This window comes from Hesperophylax consimilis, chromosome 23, assembly GCF_061612785.1.
Source record: "Hesperophylax consimilis isolate HC1 chromosome 23, BYU_Hcon_1.0, whole genome shotgun sequence".
Taxonomy (NCBI): domain Eukaryota; kingdom Metazoa; phylum Arthropoda; class Insecta; order Trichoptera; family Limnephilidae; genus Hesperophylax; species Hesperophylax consimilis.
Genome location: NC_142858.1, coordinates 5,802,438 through 5,824,878, shown reverse-complemented (window position 1 = coordinate 5,824,878; position 22,441 = coordinate 5,802,438). Strand labels below are relative to the sequence as shown.

At 33.1% G+C, this 22,441-nt stretch overlaps 3 non-coding genes across 3 annotated transcripts; all 3 read right to left on the bottom strand.

Moving 5' to 3' along the window:
- Positions 1 to 20,474: 20,474 nt before the first annotated feature.
- Positions 20,475 to 20,593, bottom strand: LOC149412266 (5S ribosomal RNA). The gene has a single exon (XR_016304638.1). It is a non-coding gene; the product is annotated as a 5S ribosomal RNA (ribosomal RNA).
- Positions 20,594 to 20,915: 322 nt separating this feature from the next.
- Positions 20,916 to 21,034, bottom strand: LOC149412265 (5S ribosomal RNA). Its single transcript, XR_016304627.1, has one exon. It is a non-coding gene; the product is annotated as a 5S ribosomal RNA (ribosomal RNA).
- Positions 21,035 to 21,358: 324 nt separating this feature from the next.
- Positions 21,359 to 21,477, bottom strand: LOC149412264 (5S ribosomal RNA). The gene has a single exon (XR_016304616.1). It is a non-coding gene; the product is annotated as a 5S ribosomal RNA (ribosomal RNA).
- Positions 21,478 to 22,441: the final 964 nt, after the last annotated feature.

Below are 22,441 nucleotides of genomic sequence, written 5' to 3'. Positions count from 1 at the left end.
GCAAAAAAAGTTTAAATTAATTGAAAATTTACGATTAAACTTGCTCGGTATTATTCATATGAAAAATATGGACTTTTTTCTGAGGTAACAAAGGAAATGTCACAAAGGCAACACAATATTTAAATATATTTAGTAGACATCACCCAACAGCTCGTAATTTAAAATTAGGGAATATAAATAAAATTCAAGTACTTTATGTGTACTTTATGAACTAAAATACCAAATAATGAATTTCAATTTGAGAATAATAATAATTAGATTTAATTACCTCCATCGGTTGCAACGAGCAAATGAAAAGTATCAGTAGTATAGTTTTAAACTACAGTAATATTTATAAAAAATCATATTATATTTAGATTTCTATATATAATATTATTTAGACTGATACCTACAGATGTAGGTAATTTATATTTAAGATCAATAAAAACAGTACCTTACCATTAAAATATTTTATGTAATACGATTTGAAAAATTAGCGGTTATCACCAGTTTTTGTTCTAGATGTAGAATTAGTAACTTCCCGAGGTATTCCTTTAGAAACATCTGAGATTTCATCAGTTCATCAGAAATAATTAAAATAAACCTCACCGGAAGATTAATTTTTTAGGCCTGTTAGAGCATATTCGACCATAAGTCCGTCCATTATACCATTAATATTTTTTGACACGACTTCTTCACTTATGTCATTAAGATTCCGACTTTATTTTAGGGTTTATCCTTACTTACCGACGTGCCTTTCTAATATCGGTTTATTGTGAAAACTAGACTTAAACGTTAAAAGCACCCATTGACAAACTAATAAAAAGTATTTTATTGGGACTCTTCTATTTTCTTGTATTATTTATTTTTATGATTATATTGTATACGTAAAAAGTACGTATTGTTAATCATGGGGAGAAAAATGTAAAATGCTGTTAATGTATTAAAAATTTGGTCATTTTTTCCTGTTAAAAACGAGACTGGAGGTCTTTAACGAATGAATTGGCAGAGTTCTATAATGTTTTACGAGGACGGCGGAACACGTGTTCATAAAAATACTGATATAGATATTGACATACTGGTATTTGCGCATTCCGTCATGATATTTATTAGGAAAAGAATACGTGTTGTTGATATATTCTTAATGACTAAGATTTTATCAGGAAATTGGTATGCTATCACTTTAACAGGATTTTTCTTCTCCGTGCAGGCCAAAAACACCGAACGGACGCTTAAGAAAGCTTCGCATTTGAAATCATCTATGTAGATTGGTTGCCCACTATCCATGGGATGTTCTGTTTTATAAATTTCCCTAGACACGTTGTCTCCATCCCTCCTTCCCTCCTCCCTCCTCCCTCCTTCCCTCCTTCCTTCCTTCCGCCCTTCCCTTCTTTCCATCAGCTGTGACCGTACAAACGACGTAATCACTATATGTTCCCAAGTGGGACGACTCGGGGGACTATTATACGTGGCAACAAGTGATGGGTATTAAATGTACCACTGTGGTATTTCCACAAATGAGAAACTCTGAAATACATACAATAGTTTAAGTATATTTTTATTATTCTGATCGTTGAGTGGAACTAAAAATGCAATAGTTACATTGTAATAAGAGAATAATACTTCACAATTTAATGCAGAGCATGAAGAGCCAACCCGTAGTCATTAATCATTATAAACGGACTTTTCTTTTCCCCATCCTCGCACCCAGCGTTTTAAGGTTATTTTATAATAATTCTCCAATCCTAACATTGAACCATTAAAATATTCATATTTTAAATAAAACACTTCACTTTTGCAACTAATCGTATAATAATATCCAATAGTAATCAGGGTAAAATAGCAAATGTAATTTCCAATTTTTTTAAATGTACTCTGCGTGCAATGTCGTAGCTTCTTCAAGCTTAAACTTTCTAATAAAGTGTTTTAATATGAAGTTACCTGCCAAGTAAGTAGTTTTCTATATATGTTTGGAAATAATAAAATTTGATGGAACGTAGGAAATTGAAATGATTTTTCAAAAAAACGGCGCTATGCAAATTATTAAATTATCAAATTATAATTAATATTATAATCTAAATAAATATAGGATAGGTACTCACTTCAACATTTAAACCTGGAATTATAGACAATCAAAGTGCAAAAATCAACAACAAAAATTGCGAATTTTTTATTTCTAAAATTTTCAAAACATTTTTTCAATAATTGTGTTTTGGCTTTCATTCCAATATTTCAATGCAATTTGTTACCTACACAAATACAGTAGGCTCAATAGTACTGATTCAAATTCGGTTTATAATTTTGCATTAGTTTTATAAATTTCCCCGGGGATTAGTTCCAACTGATGTAATGTATCGAATATTTACATCCGGTAATAAGTTTTCACGCGAGAGTCGTCATTTTGGCGCCGATCGAATGCAAATTATTTCATAATTTGTTCGGCGAATGATGAATCAATGTCAAATTTGGTTGAAGGATATTCGGAACTCATGATAATTATTACACAACGCATTTGTATTATATTGCATTATAAAAATCGCATCCCTTGTTAACTTTAACACAATTCGAACATAAAAACGTAGTTTTTAGATAAACGATTTTGATGTTTTAGTGGCAAGCAAGTTTCTGCTGTAATTTCGGTTAATTTATTCAAATTTTATCTTATTGAATAATAATTATTAAGGACGAGTTGTTTCACAGAATTGAAAATCAACTATGAAATTTGATGAATTGTTCAAATTCTGTGAAACAACCCATCCTTAGTTTTGCATATTTTTTCGTTTATTAAATAATTTAAATTAAAATAATTATTATATTATCCCTGCGCAAAGGTTCTTATTGTATTTTATGAATCGTAAATGACAGTGATTAAAGATTTTTTTTGATTTTTGAAATTTTCAAATTTAAAAAAAAAAAATTAAATTGAAAAATTGTTTAAATGTATTTTTTTTTGTAAAATTGTTGGTTTTGCGGTACTTTCTCAAAAATAGTATATTGTACACCGCTACAAAACCAAAAAATCTGGTTTGCAGCTGTGAACGAGAAATCAACTGCCTGGTCAGTATTTATGATAATGTAACTTATCTGTATGTAATAAGTACTGTAAGTTGTATAAATTATTGTTGTAGGTAAAAGCAATATGTAACACGACTACCTTATTTAAAATATACCTATCTTTAAAAATCATATTCAAAAAGCATAAATAGTTGTTTACTTTTGTTTAATAATTATCATTATATTGTGAATATTCTTCAATGTGAGTTTAATGAATTAAATAACTTAACGGATTAATTAAAAAAAAAATTTGAGATATTTTTTATATATTTATCGTTAATATGTTATAAACTTACAATAGTATTGCTTCTAAGCTTCGTCTAATTTTGAGCTGTCTTCTCTGAAAGCGAACCAGCTATCACGAGCGTAATAATAATAACACAGCATAAATTGATATTAATTGAGAAAATTGCTGAACCTGCTATTTAAAATATTTTTTTGTATATATTTGCAAAAAATCCAACATTATTCTACTATGATATAATACCATTGTCTCTGTCTTTACGACGACACCTACACTAATACAATTACAAAAAGAGACTCAAAGGAAAGGGAGGTATTGCATTACATATTAATTTATAATGTTTACGGTACCTCGCCATGAGAGAGTTTGGTTTTTACCCATGGTTGTTTCCGAAAGTATCTCATCATTTATTTCGGGAATGCTGGGTATCTACAGCCTTAGTTTTAGGAGGGATGTTACATTACGGCAGTTGGCTTGTAAATTTTCGAACGGTCGAATATCAATATCAGATATTCTGGCTAAAATAGGATTCTACGTCCCGGAAAAGCAACGCAAGGCCGCCAATACAGGCTTTTGATTCTTCCAAAGTGTGTGTACCTACGTTTAACCTTTTCTTCCCACGTGTATGTGTATAAATGTTATTTTTTTATATGTTTTTTACGCAAAATATATATTTTTTAATTGTCTTGATATCATTTCAAAAGTTAGTCTTACAAGATGGCTTCCAGGCAATTTTCCCTCTCCCTAGATTTGGCTTCAATACCATTCATACAAAACCGCACTGTCCAGGGTTTTTTAGGTTCATGGTTTGAACACTGTTTTTGAAAAAATAAATAAATTAAAAATGATAAGATAGATGTAAACAAAATGCAACTTCGATCTATTCAATTAACTTAAAGCCGGCAAGCGCGTAGGTCCATTAGATTCTAAGAAGAATTATCTCGTGTTACAAAATACACTTAAGCTCGCTAGTGAAAATTAATTCATTGGATAGTTTCCACTTCAGGATAAAAATAATATAGTTACTAATGTTATTAAAATATAAATATGGTGGTCCACTGTCACGTTTTTTTTAAACATCTGATAAAAGTTTGTGCAGAAATAAACAGATTATTTTTTTAAATATATGTATATTAAGAATATTAACTAAACTCTTTTTTATCAATTTTTAACGGTTTTTCACCTTTACCAATAAATGTGTTTTAAATTTTACAAAACTGAAAAATAACCATTTACCACACGTTTATTAGTAAGGCTCTTAGAGTCTTAAAAAATACATGAATCCATAATAACATTCTTCAGTATTTTTCTGTGGACATTAATAATCCGAGTTTAATAATAATATCTGGATGATCTGTATAGCGTCGTTTTTGTACAAAATCACCTCAATGGCGCTGTACGAATTTATAATACATTTCTACAATGATCTATGTATGTTATTACTAACTATATATGAAGATAATATACCTACAGTACAATATTAAATTATGATTATATATTAAATGTTTTATTTTATCTTATATTGTAGATTGTATATAGATTATATTTTCATATTATAAAATGAAGGCCTCAGCACGGGCAAGCCACCCAGTGAGGCCAACATCACTGGAAAACTTTGAAATGTAAAAAAATATTGTACTAAATAAAAAAATACTTACCTGGTAGGTCACTTGAGATTAACGTCACCTAATTAACATTAAATAATTGTTCATTAGCGAAATTTACACCTACCTACAGCTGCTGATGTTGCTGATCTAAAAGTTGACTGCCTCAGACCAGTGTTTTCCGGGATGCATAGTTCAGAGATGTAGGGTGGGGTCATTTCATTGATGGATTTAAACACCATCCAGCACAATTTGTACCGGATTCTTTCAGGGCACTTGAGCCAGTGAAGGTTACAAAGGTGTTCTGAAATGTGCGAATATTTTGAAACCCCGGCTATGTGCCATGCTGCTGCATTAAACACTGATTGAAGTTTGTCAATTTGATATTTTAGAAGGCTGCAGTAATCGAGACGTGAGACTATGTAAGAGTTTATAAGTAGTTTTGTTGCTTCTGTAGGAAGATTTCTTCGGATAGACTTGAGTTGTCTTAGGTGCAAAAACCGGTGCTTACAGTCCTATTTATTTGACTTTTAAACAAAAAGCCTGAATCTAAATTGACACCGAGAAGTTTGACTGTTTTTTTTGGGATGATATCGCTGCCGGATATAGAAATAGGTGAATCGTCTATGAAATGTTGACGGTAATCAATCCTAGGAGTAGTGGTTTCGGATATTCGAAATTTATTTGTTTATTTTTTAATATACGTTATCCCATGGATAAGCTACCAAGAAGATGGTGAAATGCCCCCTTATCACAAATTTATTTTTGGCACCTGCTGAAAAACCAAAACTGCATTCCTTATAAAACCTTTTTATTTTGTTTTTTAATGCAATATCAAGCCCAAGCAAATAAGACCCTTTGACTTATAGTTGCATTTTGCAAGAGAAATATTTCTATCTTCTAAGTATGAATAATTATTTCGCTGGGGCCCTTTCCACGGAGTACTTCGAATGTTTTTGATATATAATATCTAGTCCTGGGTCTGTCGTGAATGACTCGCTCTTTGAAACCCGCTCACAAGCTTCCAAAGAGCGAGCAGGTTATTTTTTCGTCAACACCCGGACCTCGCAACCCACTCTTGCGAGCTACTCTCACGACCTTTCTCGGGACCTGGTTGCCGGGTGTCGGATTTTCGAGGTGAGCGCACATAGATTCTCAGCACCCGGGACTCACGACCCTATCTCTTGACCTACTCTCGAGACCTACTCTCACGATCTTCTCTCACGACCCGGTTGTCGAGCGCTGTAGTGGCGAGGCGAGCGCACATACATCGAGTGCACCCGGGTCTCAAGACCTACTCTTGCGACCTACTCTCGTGATCTACTCTCGCAACCCGGATGCCTGGTGCCGGTTTAGCAAATCATAATATATAATTAAAATAGCTTAATTCATACTTAATTTTTGTATAATATAATATTATACAAAAATCTATGTACTTACGTGTACAAATAAATGTTGATTTAAAATAATATAATTTAACTATACATAAATATATAACTAAACACTTTATTTTTGTTTACTTAGCCCGTTGTCTCACGGGTCGGTAAGCAATCATAAACCGAATGCTGAAAGACCTTGCATAGAAAAACTATACACTGAACTGGGCTGCAGACCGTTACCTTATTATAACGAACTTAATTTTTTTCTTTTCTTGGCCTTGCAACATTCGGTTTATATCGATTGCTTACCGACCCGTGGGACGACGGCCGGTATCGAAATATTTGCAGCTTTTTTAACGATCTTTTCAAGTAGTTATTGTATATTTTTGATGATTTTGCTATAAGTTTATGAAATTTTAAAGGTTGGTGAATATTGAATTCCCCATATTAGTAACAGTACCTACTACCTACCTATGTAAAAGTAGCCGAGCGACGAGTAATTTGTTTTCTTCTTCAGTTTGTAGACAAAGTATATAACCTCTTTTTATAAAAAATAGAAAGATACTAATTATTTTTGTTATTTGTTTTTGGGGTGTTATGCCGTGTTTTGCTAACTCCTTATTTAGCCAACGTTTCGGACAGCATTATAGTGTCCATCATCAGGGCAGATGTGTTATTTGAGGTTATGGTGAAATGTGAGCTTACATATAATGCAATCATTATTAGTATTATTGATGGATATACGTAATGGGAATAATTATAAATGACAATGTATTGATATCGTTGTCAATAAAGTAGATAGAAGTACGGATAATATGGCATCCTTAAGTGACGTTGCCTTTTTTCGTATCTCACGTTGTCCAATACAGGTGCTTCTAAAAACATTTTTTTCCTCATATTTTGAGGAACGTTGGTAATGTGAAAATGTTTTAGAATCACTTATCTAGTTTAGGCGCGACAATAATAGTCACGTGACCTTATTTCCATGGAAAATCTCTTTTTTTATTTGATGTTATTTTCCGTCGCATGAAAGTACTTAGTAAATGGAATAATAATTTTATTTGCAGGAATGATTTATGTCAACTTGAAGGCTACGTTTTTATCGAGTGGGAACTTGTGAATAAAGATGGGAAATTTTTTTATAATGTATCAGCAACTGTGCTTTGTCAGCGGAAAAAATATATTTTAATATTCGGCCACCTTACAAAAAACTTTGTTTATACGTCGATTAAGTCACTACTTTTAAATCAATTATAGTAAATGGTCATTTTGCATTTACATTAAAAATAAAATATATTGAACAAGTTTGAAATAAAAATTTGCATCTATACGAAACCAAAGTTATGACTGCAATTCGAGAAAAAATTATGAAACTTTTTGAAATATTCAAAAACTATTTTTTGTGAATTGATACAAAGTGTGATGACTGTAATATTTATAATACATAATATGTATAAAGAAATATATTTATTTTTTTGGTTATCAGTAATTTTCGTTCAGTATTTAGATTTAAAAACGTAAGGTGAGTTCTTTTTTAAACTTTTTTATGTTTGCCTTCAAAATTTGAAAATTTCTTACATTACGTGTTTTTTTTTCTAACGAAAGAATTTAAAAGCTTATAGGTATTTACTTTCGAAAATACTTTTTTCGGATTTATTCAGAAGTATTCAATTTACTTTCTTTTTATTCAATAAAATACAAATTTCAGACCTTCTGACAACGTCTTTAAGAAATATGTCGATCAATATGCCAGAGGCCTGAGAGGTTAAAAATGATTGCTCACAAAGTGAATCGAAGTTGGTGTTTTTCTAATGGCCGACAGTTATCATCAATAATCAGAGATTTCCTCTAGACCTAGTATTTTGAAAATGAGTTTCGGTGTATCCCAGTAAAGTTAAAGTGGAAATACATGAATATCCCGTAAAAACAAACACACCTCTTAATTATAAACATCATAAATTGGCGGTAAATATCACCATATTGTATCGGTGATCTAGTTTCCAAAGACTACGTAGGAAATTTTATTTCCTTTAATAAACATTTCCGCAATGGTCCCTTTTAAGTATGTAGACAAACACAAGTATAATGGCAGTAACCTCGCTGCGGCTGGCCTCGAATTGCTCGTCAATTTTTTTTTTTGTTATTTGATTTTGGGGTATTATGCCGTGTTGCGCTAACTCCTTCTTTAGCCAACGTTTCGGACAGCATTGCAGTGTCCATCATCAGGGCAGATGTGTTATTTTAAATAATACTTTTGGCCGTGAAAATCTTAAATCATGCTCGTCAAATTGTTTGTTTCATCTTTCACGATATCTAGGATGTATATACTCGTACTATACTAACAACCTGTAAATGTAGTGTGTATAAATAGTTGTGCAGTGTAGTGTACAGTGTTATATATGGTGGTTCCAAGGTATTTTGGGGTGGGTCATGAAATCTTTTTTTCGAATTTTAAATTGTTGCATTCAAAGCTGCACACACGGTACGATATGGATGTAGAATACTAATAAGGAATAAGAAGAACACTTTTATCAACTTACAATTGTCAATTACCTCGAAACGACTAATTCGACTATTAAAATGTAATAATGATATTTTCTTCACAACGAACAATGGAAACCAGCTCCGAAGACAAGTCTTGCCTTTTTCCGGTTCAAAACAAAATAATACGATTTTTCACTTTCAGAAGAAGAGCGTAGCTCTATATTTCAAATACTTTCAAACTAATAAGTGATGAGTAGAAGGTACTTACTATGGATAAAAGACATGACGGTTTGGAACCAAATAAATATATTTCCAATTCGAAATTTAACAAGTAACTAAGTCAGGGGTCTCAAAAGTTCCTCTTTTGAATAAATGCTGATAAAAACCATACTACTAGAGTCGATTTTTTTATTCGGGTGTTCGTTTACATCGAGTTCGAAAATGTTTAACGTCATTTTATTTTAAATAGATTTCGACGCTGTTATCCGCTGTTTAATGTCTTATTAGCGTAAATCCGGCTTCTGTTAAAAAAAATAACCTTTTAGTTGCCGATAAAATATTAAGTTTTTTGGGTCCTCCGTGAGATGTAGATTCACTAGTTTCCTGTTTTTACTACGAGTTTTATATAAAAAATAAAGTACATATCGTTTTTATATAATAAATTTTATTTTTAAACAATTTCACCAACGAGATTCGAACCATGATCAAGTGCTTGGAAGGAGACAATGCTGACCATTACACTTCCAAATAATGTAAAAACGGTGGCATAAATTAATTATAATACACATATGAAAAAAAAAAAGTTTTTTTAAATTTTAGAATGTGACTAACTCGCATCCTTAATTATATTGTTTAATTATGTAACTCACTCAACCCGCACATGCATATCTCAAATGTTGAAATTAACATTGGAAATTAATTATTATTTATTTCATATTGATGAACCTGCATGTCTAACTTTTTACTCAACTTTACTCTATAACTTTTCACTTTTAACTTGCTATTGAAAATTGTCACTGCATAACTAAACTTTAAATTTTTTAATTTTATATCTTTACTTACTCGTTATAATGGACACAAGTAGTTGTAATATTTGAGTTCCCCTCCAATAAACACAAGTATCTGCTTTATCAAAAGAGTGTATATAATACAATATAATTAATATAAATTTTTGGAGATATTGAAAAATATAAAAAAGGTAAACCCCAATTTCCGCATTTCCTTTTGAAAGCAGCCGTCATTTAAAGAATTTTAACAGAAAACAAAACCGTGGAAAAGAATTGTACAACTTTTGGTTGGTTTGACGAACGGTTCAAGTCGTCAACAACTTAAATACGTGAATATTATAAAGTTTTTTCTTCATTCGTTTTAAAATTTAATTTTTAATTAGAAACTGAAAATAGGGTTACAACGTAAATAGTCATACAGAACTTTAGAGACCCCTAACGACAAACCAAATTAAATTCTTCAATACAGGATGTGTATTATGTATTTTTAAAGCATACAGTAGTGCAAAGAGCAAATTGTATTACATACGCACTATACTTTTCATATGTGGCTACCTATCTGCTTCTTGATTCAATTGAAAGGACTTTCAACAAAATACGTTTTATTGAAGGTTGTGAAGGTACATTTTCAAAACTGGTTTCTCCGTCCTACAATAAGGACACTTTGTATTACGCAGACAGTTCATATCAAACTTGTAAAGTAGAATTTTTGTTTTTGAAAGTCGTTTAATTCTAGGTTAACTAGAAATTAGTTAAAATGGCTTCTGGATCGATTTGTAGTTGAAAATGAACACAGCTGTGATTTCTACCCAATAAATAAATAATAAATGGATCCATATAACCTAAAACAATAATTTATACTCTCTGGATGAAGTCGACAATCAAAACATCTTCTAAGCTAGGAATGTATAAAGGTGCTGTGACTTCTTTAATCGATATGACTTTACAGAAGAAAATTTTGGTGGGAACTCGAGACTTTTTTATATATGTAAAACCGGCTCGACACTGAAAGAAAGCATTAGATATTATAGCGGTGATTTCGTAGGTTGTGCATACAGACTATGATGCTGCGTACAACATTAATATTTATGAGTTGGAGACACAGCAGGCGGACTGAGAGCTATATCATTAGTATTACGACACACGAGCACGATATTTTTTTTAACGGAAATACATGGGGAAATAGTAGAATGTAATATGCAGATTGATTAAAAGATTCAAATAAAATCAAAAGTACAATGAAAGAAACACCACGAAAACTTGTAATATTGTTGTAATAGCCATTACAACATGAGTGGTAATTTGGCAGAACAAATTCATATAGTGAATTATTTATTCAAATTATCATGTCTTCCTTGTTGCGTTACTAACTTTACCGTCCCCCGAAAGACTAACTAGACTTTGGTGTAACTATAAGTGACCAGCTCAGGTACGGGGGCTCCATCGAAGCTAGAGTAAAGTTGGCCTCTCAGAAGCTGGGCGTACTGTACAGGGCCCGCAGATACTTTAATAGTACACAACTGCTCACCCTGTACAAATCGCAAGTGCGCCCTACTGTCGAATTTGGCAGCCATCTCTGGTCTGGAGCCCCAAAATACCTGAAAAAAACCCTTGACTCTGTGCAGAAACGGGCGGTCCGTTTGATAGATTCCCCAATCTTAACAAACGGACTGCAATCTTTAGAGCACAGGCGTCAGGTAGGTATGCTGTCCTTGTTCTATCGGTATTACAATGGAAGATGCTCTGAAGAACTAGCGTCATTGATCCCTTCGGCACCGGTGCGTAGTCGGGATACACGCCAAACGCGCGCCCAACATTTGTACACAGTTGACACTTGTCACATGAGAACGGGTCGCTTCTACGATTCGTTCTTAAGTTCAACAGCTCGGCTGTGGAACGAACTGCCGGCCTCTGTGTTTCCTCCCTCCTACAACATGGGACTCTTCAAGACCCATGTTCACTCCTTCCTCTCCACAAAAAGACCCTCCACACAGCATCCCCAAAGATGACATAGGCCCTGAGGGAAATTATTTTCTTCAGGGCCTCCTGTGTGGAGTAAATATAAAAAAAAAAAAAAAAAAAAATCATTTTGTTACACATAAAGACTAACCATTTGTGAATGTGACTAAAATTACATCAACCCTTACAAAATATGTGTTTGAAAAGTTTGTTATTTTATAAAAACATCTTTAATATAAAGAATAAAATATGTTTGTGGTAACACTAAATCTAAACAAAATAACCGAAAATTGATTTGAAATTTCATTTTAACACAAAATAAAAGGTTTGTGCTCTATTAAAACTTAAAAAATGATTAATCTTTGATACAATTGACATCTATTTATCTTTTGTTCTCTGTGGACTATCTTCCAAGACTATCTTCCAAGAGTGAATATAGAAATTGACTGCGTTACGCCCGGTCACTACCTTAGGCCTTGTTGGCACGAAGGTTTTCATTCGTGAGAGATACAGCATCAAGCAATGTTAGACGAAACGAATGAGATAAGGTAATATAACTTGTTTAACCATAGCATATGCGCAAGAAAATGCTTTTAATAAAAGGGTTGCATGAAATCATCATGAATTTCAACTTAATATTTATCTTCTGCTATTGATAATTTTGAACCTGTACACATGTCACAGAGGCACTCCACCATTCAAAACAAGTTTAGGTACTAGTAGTTTTGTGAACAGTAGACCCCGCGTCCAAAAAATTATCTTTCAAATTTTCACTTATTTAATAAATCAAAACCAAAATTTCCTCTGAAATCATAAGGTTTGCAAGTAACGAAATATCTACTTACGTCACCGTCTCAATGACAATTCTTTTCAAACTTTCTTCAGTCTTGTAGGTACCATAATATTGCAAAAATGCGAATGAGACTAAATAAACTTGACGATTTCACTTTAAAAAAAAAATCTTTACTGAACCATATTGAACGTTAGCCACCTTTAATAATAGAGTGGATGCAGCAGACTTTCAAAGGCAGAAATGGAACACACAGACAGATGAAATGCCAAACAGAAGACAGCCTTGAATTGAAAAGAACAGTGAATGTCTATTGCCCTGGCAACAGATAATTTCACATTATCATTGTAAACAAATGAGCTTTCATTCAAAGCGCGGAATCAGGGCGCCGCGACGCCACGAGAGTGCGGACAGCGACAGGGATTTAATGTTCAAAAAGCCTCTAGGCACCAGGCTATCATATAATTTTATACTCCTTACTGTATTTGCAAAGAATTTATTATTATTTACAACCGAGTGACAGCTTTATAAAATAGAAATTAATTTGCTTTATTTCATTAGGAACATGAAGACAATGCTTTCACACCAGCCCACACAAGAGGCCCTGAGAAAAAAAATTTTTTTCTCAGAGTGTATCATCTTTCTCGTCATGGAGGTTTTTTTGGGAAAGGAGGGAGAGGAAGTTCTAGGAACGAAAAAGGTATGAGGGGTGGGTAGGAATCTTAGGAAACACAAACCAGCCTCTCTCGATCTGACACGCCAAGCGGCTAAACCCTGAACACACGTCTTCCGATGAAACCGGGCACCTCTGCTAAGTCACCAAACGTAGTAACATCACCCCATTTGGGATAACCTATAGCAGAAGTGTTGGTTATCCAATAAACGGTTCCCGGGGCGGTACCGAATATGGAAATGACACTTAAATTCAAACAAATTTTTTAATACCTGCATCAACTGCAAAGCGCCCCTGAGGTGATAACTCACAAAAGCGGCGCTATAAAAATTGTCCAATATTTATTATTATTATTTTAAATACGTGTTCCAGAGTTCTTTAAACAAAAGTTACGCAGGACACACAATTAATTTGATGATATGCAAACAGCCGAAATTAGCATTTTTCATGATATGAAAAAGTCCATTCAGACGCGCAAGAAACTGAATTTGGTATTTTTTGGTGATATGTAAAAGCCCACGCAGACAACCAAAATTAGTGTTTTTCATGAAAATGCCCGATAAAGGCCCATTAGAGCGTAAATAGTTAAATTAAATAAAATGTAAACATTCATTCTCTTAAATTACGATGTTGGGATGTTTTTCATAGAATTTTCTTAATGGATCAAAAAACTACGAGGGCAAATTATCAACCACCCCCATTATCATTACGGAATAAGGCAAAGTTTGTAAGTCAGTCTGATCTATACATAAAATTTGTTGACTCAGTTAGAAAAATCTAGGGCAGTGAAAGCATTTGTATAAATTTCTTCACTGCTTGCACATGCTGCTAACACAGACATATTTACATTAAATTCGTATACAGTAACCACAGATCTAGTTACTACCCCACGGATAAATCACATGTTGCATGTTTGCTTACCGCCTTGCGTTGTGACCCCTATTTCTAATGCACGTGTCGTTTGTGAGAAAAAGAGTGTAGTTACAAAAGATCTATTGGTGGAATATTTGTTTTTACGGTAATATTTCATGAAAAAAGAGATATAAGAGGTCTTGAGAGTTATCGCCTAGATGAAGGGAACTTTGCTTGAAATGGCAATGGACGTTCAGATTTGAATACTTACAGTTTGGAGCAGTTGGGAGTTTTTAATGTGAAACGGGTCTTGGCGCGCCTAAGGGGGTACAAACGACTCTTGCGTAGAAAGCGTGGCAAGACGGGACGATGCTCTTGCATGGAAACACTCGTAGGTAACGCTCTTATTCGGAACAACCGGACAGTGGTGACTCGACGGCTTCTTCCGCCCGGCCGCCAAAACTCTGTGCGGTATATTTGCTTCTATTCTCACTAAATTTGGCAATGAATCTACATAAAATAATATAGAAATTAGAACTATACTACACAAAAGACAAATCACTAAAACTACATTACCAACGCTACTATAATTTGTAGGATTCAACAAAGTGCTGGTAAACATTAAGCTTAATTCTATAAATGGAGTAAAAAAAATATATCAATAGTACCCCCAAACTTGCTTCCTGTTGGTTAGTGAGTGTGTCTGATAATAGGTTGTGTATGTATTGCAGAAGAACGTTCCTTTTCGGCACATAGGATTTAATGGTGGCAAAGCTATCAATTAACTTGTTTATGACTCTGTGTAACACAGCCAGGACTGACATAATTATCCTGTCAGAGAGCGTTATTAGATGCAATTGATTCATCACACTAACATAATTTTGGTGCTAAGAAATATGTTCTGAACTCTTCCTACATTATCAGAGTGAACTTTATACAAAGGGGAGTAATAGGTGAATTATATTTCACTTGACTTTCAACTAATGAAATATGCAGGGTTCTCATACCATCTAAGGACTTAGATCAGTTAAAGTTCTGTAAAGGAAGTCGAGCATCTTTAAAGCCTTATCAGTTATATAATTAATGTGTTCAATGAATGTCAAGTTTTCACCCACCCAAGTCAAGACACTGTTAATATTAATACACTATTAATTTAATATTATTTCATGTATGATATAAGTATAATGAGCTTTGGAAAATCGTATTACTTGACATTTCTGAATGTTCAAAAATAAAGCATTTTGTTCACACCATTGATGAAGTTGATCTAAGTTAGTCTGTAAAATTTGGCAATTGTATACATTTCGTATTCTTCAAATTGCAGAATTACAGAAATTTGTAAATTAAGAACGTCTACGTCATTAAATTGGTCAATGATGGCTGCTTAATTTCACAAAAGGTAAATTATTTTCCTTCAGGCCTTTGTCATCTTTTGGGTATGCTACGTGAAGATTCTTTTTAAGGAAAGAAAGGAGAAGAAGTTCTGGGAAGGAAAAAGGGTATACCCCTCATATGGGTAGGAATCTGGGGGTCAGCGTCTCCAGGAGTGACAGTCGTATGAATCGATCCCTCCCAGCGCTGTGCAAGATGATGTCTAGAGAGAGTCCATCTGCAGAGGTCGTGGAAGTGACTTTCTTAACTGGCCTCTCCTGATCCGGCAAGACAAACCCATGAACCCGGGAACTCCTGCGTAGCGAACACTAGGGGTATGACGGAGGTGTTGGTTATCCAAGTGATGATTCCCGGGATGGCGGTTTCACTTAATAACAAGAGCAATTGTTGTGACCAAAAAATGTTTATGACTTGACACTAATTTATTTTATTTTCTTTGTTTCATGTTCCCAGAAGGCGAGACGGGTAAGTGCTCTTCTATATATTTAAATATTTATAATTCCCGTATATTAAGCTACGAATATTTTAAACATTTTTAACGTCTTTTAATTTTGTTTATTTAAAGCGAATTAATTGTTTTGTAAATAGAAATACATAAATTTGTTTTGGACCACTTTATTTTAATTACACTCAACCGGTTTCAGAAGACCTTTCTTCATCAGGAGAGTATTAAATGAGTTGACGATGGAAGGGTACTTCTGAAAACGGTTGAGTGTAATTAAAATAATGTGGTCAAAAACCAATTTATGTGTATCTATTGTAAATTATGGCGAGCTACAAATTTAATGCTTTTACAAATATGTGATTGTTTTGTGCTGTTGCTGAAGGATCCCACGTTCCGATGTTGGGTAAGTGTTTAAACTTATTTATATATCAAACTCAAATATTAGGTTGTATGTATGGCAATACATTAATGCACATAACTTTTTAAACATCAACATTTTTCACGCTACCATAAGCATTATAATTTTTAATATAATATATTTTGTACATTGTTCAAGGAATATTAATCGCCCACAATTAAATGCGGAAAATTCACCTACCACAATTCACCGCGGTGGAAGTTCACCTCCAACAATGTCGAATCGCCTAAGGACTATTTGTACTACATCCATAGTAACGCTTTTCTAACCTAACTGTACTGGACACTCACGTCAGTGACATCGACTGTAAATTGTCGGTTTCTTCTCGAGGGTACCATGGGTAAGGATTTGCAAAGGAAACACAGGCTTCACGAATGTCGTCGGACAACTGACTTTGACTTTGACACAGTGGGAAATAGAGTAATCAGCGTAGTTTACAAGCTCTAGCTCCTTTGTAATGTTGAGAAAATGATTTCTGGAGATAGTTATTCTTTTTATTTAATTATTTGTGTTAGTTGTTAGTTTGATGGCTGCAATTTTGTTCAGTCCTTCCTGAGGATTTGTTTGGATTAGATTTTTTTCGGGCGAGTTTATTTATAGAGTTGTTCTTATGGTTGGGGATGCCGGCGTAAAAACACTATGCTTGATTATGGAAGAATTCTTTCAGCATAGGGATGCCGGAGTCCTTGTGGATTTGGGATATCCTCATCCAACGGGGAGCGTTGAGAGCTATTCTGATCGCTTTGTTTTTCGGACAACTGGCTGATTGCGCTAGTTACTTCTCTATATAATGGGCTGTAGTATTTACACGTGTTACTAGGATTAATTATTATTATCTCTTAAAAGGAATGCATGGGAAATGAGTCTTAACGCCGAAATGTAATTACTAAGGTCCCTTTCCCTTTTTTTGTAATTACTTAGGAGCTTTGTCGTGTGAGTAATACAGCCTTGCAAAGCCAATATGACACATGTTTGGTGATTTGAATCTTATAGAGATAAGTAATCGAAGAAATGTACTTAAAATTAACTATTTCTTAATTATAATATTTTGAGTAATAAGCCTCTACTGTCCGGTATAACAGTAGTTATTTAATTTTTTTCCTTTCTTTGTCTTTTAATAGTACCAAATAATTTTCCCTGCGATGAATATTCCGCCGTGAATAATTGTGGGTGGTGAATATACCAAATACCGTTTTTCATACTTATGTTATTGTTCTTCCGTATTAATTATAAGTTCTTATTTATTTCAGCTTTCTATTTCTTGCTTTCAGATATTTAAAGGGCTTTTATTTATAAATATTATGTGCTATGAGGTAAGACAATATCAATTATTTATTTGTTAAAAAATTGGGTAATAAACTTACTGTTTATACGAAATTGTGATTACGGTAGCTAGAGCGTAATTGGTGTGATGCTAAATGTTTTATATCACATCTGTTTTTTTATTCACGTCACGCAAGCTTTTCTTGTTAGATTAAGTAATCTTTTGCCATTTAAAATTTGCTGATTAATGGTGAGTTCTATTAAGAACCCTCGGGATCCAAAATTGTTTTTATGACCCTGCATAAGTTGGAACGTCCCTAAGAGTAAATACTATTTATTTATTTTGCATAGTCTCCATAAAACGGTTGTTAACTAATATGTTACAGAGATTAAAAATTTAGAACACCTTAAGATACAGTTTATGAGAAATTTTAAATCCACATATCCAAAAGCAAATGCTTCTAATGAAAGAGCGGAAAATCATAAGATACGAAATAACCCATTATAAAACTTGAATTATTATTTTATTTACGAAAGATTTATTTTTAAAAATATCTACATAAACAGGCAAACCACAAATAGTAGAAGTAAGTACAAAACATTTGTGTATTGAAGATTTAAAAGAATACTAAAGACAACAATGTAAATTAAACATACAAGAAGTGACATTTTTGTATTACTGGCAGAGCGAAGTCCTGTTTTAACTCAACCACTTTGCATTTCGTTTGACTGCAAATTTGTTGAAGTGTTCAGTGTTCGGTCAATCCTGTCAAGATGGCATTGCGACTGTTGTGAGCTATCAAGTCGGAGTCTACTGTTCAGAAAAAACTAGTGCTAGCGTTGGTATAACTGGAAAGGTAGTGATAGGAAATAGAGCAAGTGGAAGAATAAGAATTTTTCGAAGAAAACTTCTTCTAACTGCTTTTCACTTTGTGATGGCATTATTTATTTTTTATTAAAACACAAATAACTTAGTTTACATCACTTTATTTCGATACAAAATCTCAACATATTTCGTGAACCAGGTTCACATCATCAGGAGTATACTTGTGCTCCTGATGATGTGAACTTGGTTCACGAAACATGTTGAGATTTTGTATCGAAATAAAGTGATGTAAACTAAGTTATTTGTGTTTTAATAAAAAAAAAGAAGAATAAGAGGTCGTGGGGGGCAGTTTTACTATTTTGTGACATGGGTCAAGAGATAATTGCTGAACTGGTATGATTTGAGATTTACTACAGCCAAAAGTAGTATAATCATTTGTTATTCTTTAGCCAACGTTTCGGACATCGTCAGGGTAGATGCGTAATCTTATGTGTGATCAGATTACACATCTGCCCTGATGATGGACAGCGCATGTGATGAGGTAGTGCAACACGGCGTAATATCCCAAAAACAAATCACTATAATTGCTGAACTGTCTGTAGGTGACTCCAAGCACATTTTCAGATTGGTTCAATGTAAACAAAATCTAGATTCTTTATAATTTTGAAATCTCAAGAGATCAGCCGAAAACTGTTCAGCCTCAAGTAATCACGAAAAAGCTTAACAGTTGAATTACAACACAAATTAAAATATTTAATACAAATTTTTATAGGCATTTTTAAATGGCTATCAGTTAAGACGATGCACTACGTCGTGTAATATTTTGAATTGAGCCGCTATCAATAACAACCCTTACGTAAATGGCGATAAGGTTTAAATTCCCGTTTAACACCGTCCGCCTGTTTTGATTTATGCAAGAAAAAAACATGGCCAAAAAGTGCCTTTTATTTTATTTTGTCGATGTTCAGGCATAAATATTTAAATTTTTTTCGATCATTTTATAAAGAACTTAATTTGCCACATTATACAATAAAATCATAACCGAAAATGGGTTCGTAAAAAGGGGATTATAACTTTAAAACAGTTTTCATAGGCCTTATACATTATTTTTTTCTGGTCTTATAAAAATACTTATTTAAAAAATACTCGATTATTTCAAAGGCCAAGATGTATTCTACTCGCAGTATTTAATTAAATCATCTAAAACATTTCTAGGCGACCAAATTTTCAAACCAAAAACACATGATTTTGCATTACTACGAATGGCATCGCCTTAATTAGTACTAAATGTGCTTTTTTCTACATTCCTCATTTATTTAAGCCCCCGCATTCCGAATATATAATACATATTTCTCTTAAACCCTTTATTTTTCTAAAACATATATATCTTGGTTTTGAAGATAATATCTAGACATATGTAGACCGGTAACGGCAATTACATGAAATTCATCCGATAGAAAAAAAATCGCCAAAAATTATTAAAAAAAATTTTTATTCTTTTAATTAACATGTTATAGGTATGAAAAAAAAAGTGTATTTTTAAACGCAACTTGAGTATTTATCGATAGATTTGGCTTTATTTTAAAAGGGTTGTGTTTTATAAAATATTGAAGTGAAACTTCTTTACCCGCGTCATGCAATTTCGAGGACCGGAGTAAAACGAACTCATGACCGAAACGAAAATGCGGGACCGATTAAAGTTCATTTGATCTAGTCAAAGTTTTGAAGTAAAATATAAATGCTTCTTAGCTCATCTCGACAACTGGCGTTGGTGGTGTAATGGTCAGCGTAGTTGCTTTCCAAGCAGTTGATCCGAGTTCGATTCTCGGCCATCGCACATTATTTTTTTGTTTTTAACGCCTTTTTTTTTTTCAATGGTTGACCATAATATCAATCCACTAAGTAATATTTTAGGCCTGTAGCATACTTGAAAAGTTAAAGAATGATATAAGATTGTTTATGATGTTAACGATAAAAAAATAATCAATCCACTAAGTAATATTTTAGGCCTGTAGCATACTTGAAAAGTTAAAGAATTTTATGATATTATTAATGATAGTAACGATAAAAAAATAAAAAAAAACATAAAATTACCATAAAAAATGGGCCAACGGCACGCGGTGTTCCCAAGCGGTCACCCATCCAAGTACTGACCGCGCCCAATGTTGCTTAACTTCGGTGATCGGACGAGAACCGGTGTGTTCAACATGGTATGGTCGTTGGCAAACGCTAAACAATATTAATTTCTATTCTACCTGCCAATAAATATATGAAAATTAGTATAAAAAAGCCCTAATAATACTGAAAACATTAGCAAGGTGTGTGCGACGTTGATAAAAATAATCATTACATACGCGCTTGAAAAAGATCGTAATTACATCCATAACTTTGCAGGAATTTTTTTTTTCAATGGTTGACCATAATATCAATCCACTAAGTAATATTTTAGGCCTGTAGCATACTTGAAAAGTTAAAGAATTTTATGATATTATTAATGATAGTAACGATAAAAAAATAAAAAAAACATGAAATTACCATAAAAAATGGGCCAACGGCACGCGGTGTTCCCAAGCGGTCACCCATCCAAGTACTGACCGCGCCCAATGTTGCTTAACTTCGGTGATCGGACGAGAACCGGTGTGTTCAACATGGTATGGTCGTTGGCAAACGCTAAACAATATTAATTTCTATTCTACCTGCCAATAAATATATGAAAATTAGTATAAAAAAGCCCTAATAATACTGAAAACATTAGCAAGGTGTGTGCGACGTTGATAAAAATAATCATTACATACGCGCTTGAAAAAGATCGTAATTACATCCATAACTTTGCAGGAATTTTTTTTTTCAATGGTTGACCATAATATCAATCCACTAAGTAATATTTTAGGCCTGTAGCATACTTGAAAAGTTAAAGAATTTTATGATATTATTAATGATAGTAACGATAAAAAAATAAAAAAAAAACATGAAATTACCATAAAAAATGGGCCAACGGCACGCGGTGTTCCCAAGCGGTCACCCATCCAAGTACTGACCGCGCCCAATGTTGCTTAACTTCGGTGATCGGACGAGAACCGGTGTGTTCAACATGGTATGGTCGTTGGCAAACGCTAAACAATATTAATTTCTACTCTACCTGCCAATAAATATATGAAAATTAGTATAAAAAAGCCCTAATAATACTGAAAACATTAGCAAGGTGTATGCGACGTTGATAAAAATAATCATTACATACGCGCTTGAAAAAGATCGTAATTACATCCATAACTTTGCAGGAATTTTTTGAAGTGAAACTTCTTTACGCGCGTCATGCAATTTCGAGGACCGGAGTAAAACCGACTCATGACCGTGACGAAAAAACGGGATCATTTCGCTATAGGAGCCTAGCTAATATTATATACCTAGTTTAACTCACTCTCCTAACTCATCTTCGCTGTCTACAGGCAGAGCGCACGACTGTGGTCGTGAAGAACCGAGGTTCGATCCCCGCTTTAACTAATTTTTTTTTTCTTTTTTTATAACTTTTAATTTTTTTTATCACATGCTACTTATAAATATGTCAATAGACAGAAAAAAAGAGAGAATGAAATGAAAAGAGAGAGAGAGAAGAATACTAGAAGTTTCACTTCTGTCTTGCGTAGGCTTGACACACCCATTTTTTTTTTTACCAATTTTAATTCAATTAATATCGTTTCTTTTTAATATAAAAACTAAGTTTCACCAATCATATCCATCAAATTGTGAACAAAGGTATGAAAATACTAGGCTTCGTATTAAGAACAACTAAAAACTTTAATTCTTTGCAAGCCATTAAACTATTATACGTATCTCTAGTAAGAAGTCTAATTGAATATAACTCAGTAGTTTGGTCTCCATCTTATACAATTCACATTAACAACATTGAGCGAATACAAAAAAAATTTCTACGTTTTATAAATTTTAAATTAAATATCCCTGTCGAAGACTTAAAATACAATTTCTTATTAAATACTCTAAAAATACATACATTAGAAGATAGACGTAAAATAAACGATTTAACGTTCTTATTCAAAATACTTAACTCTAAATT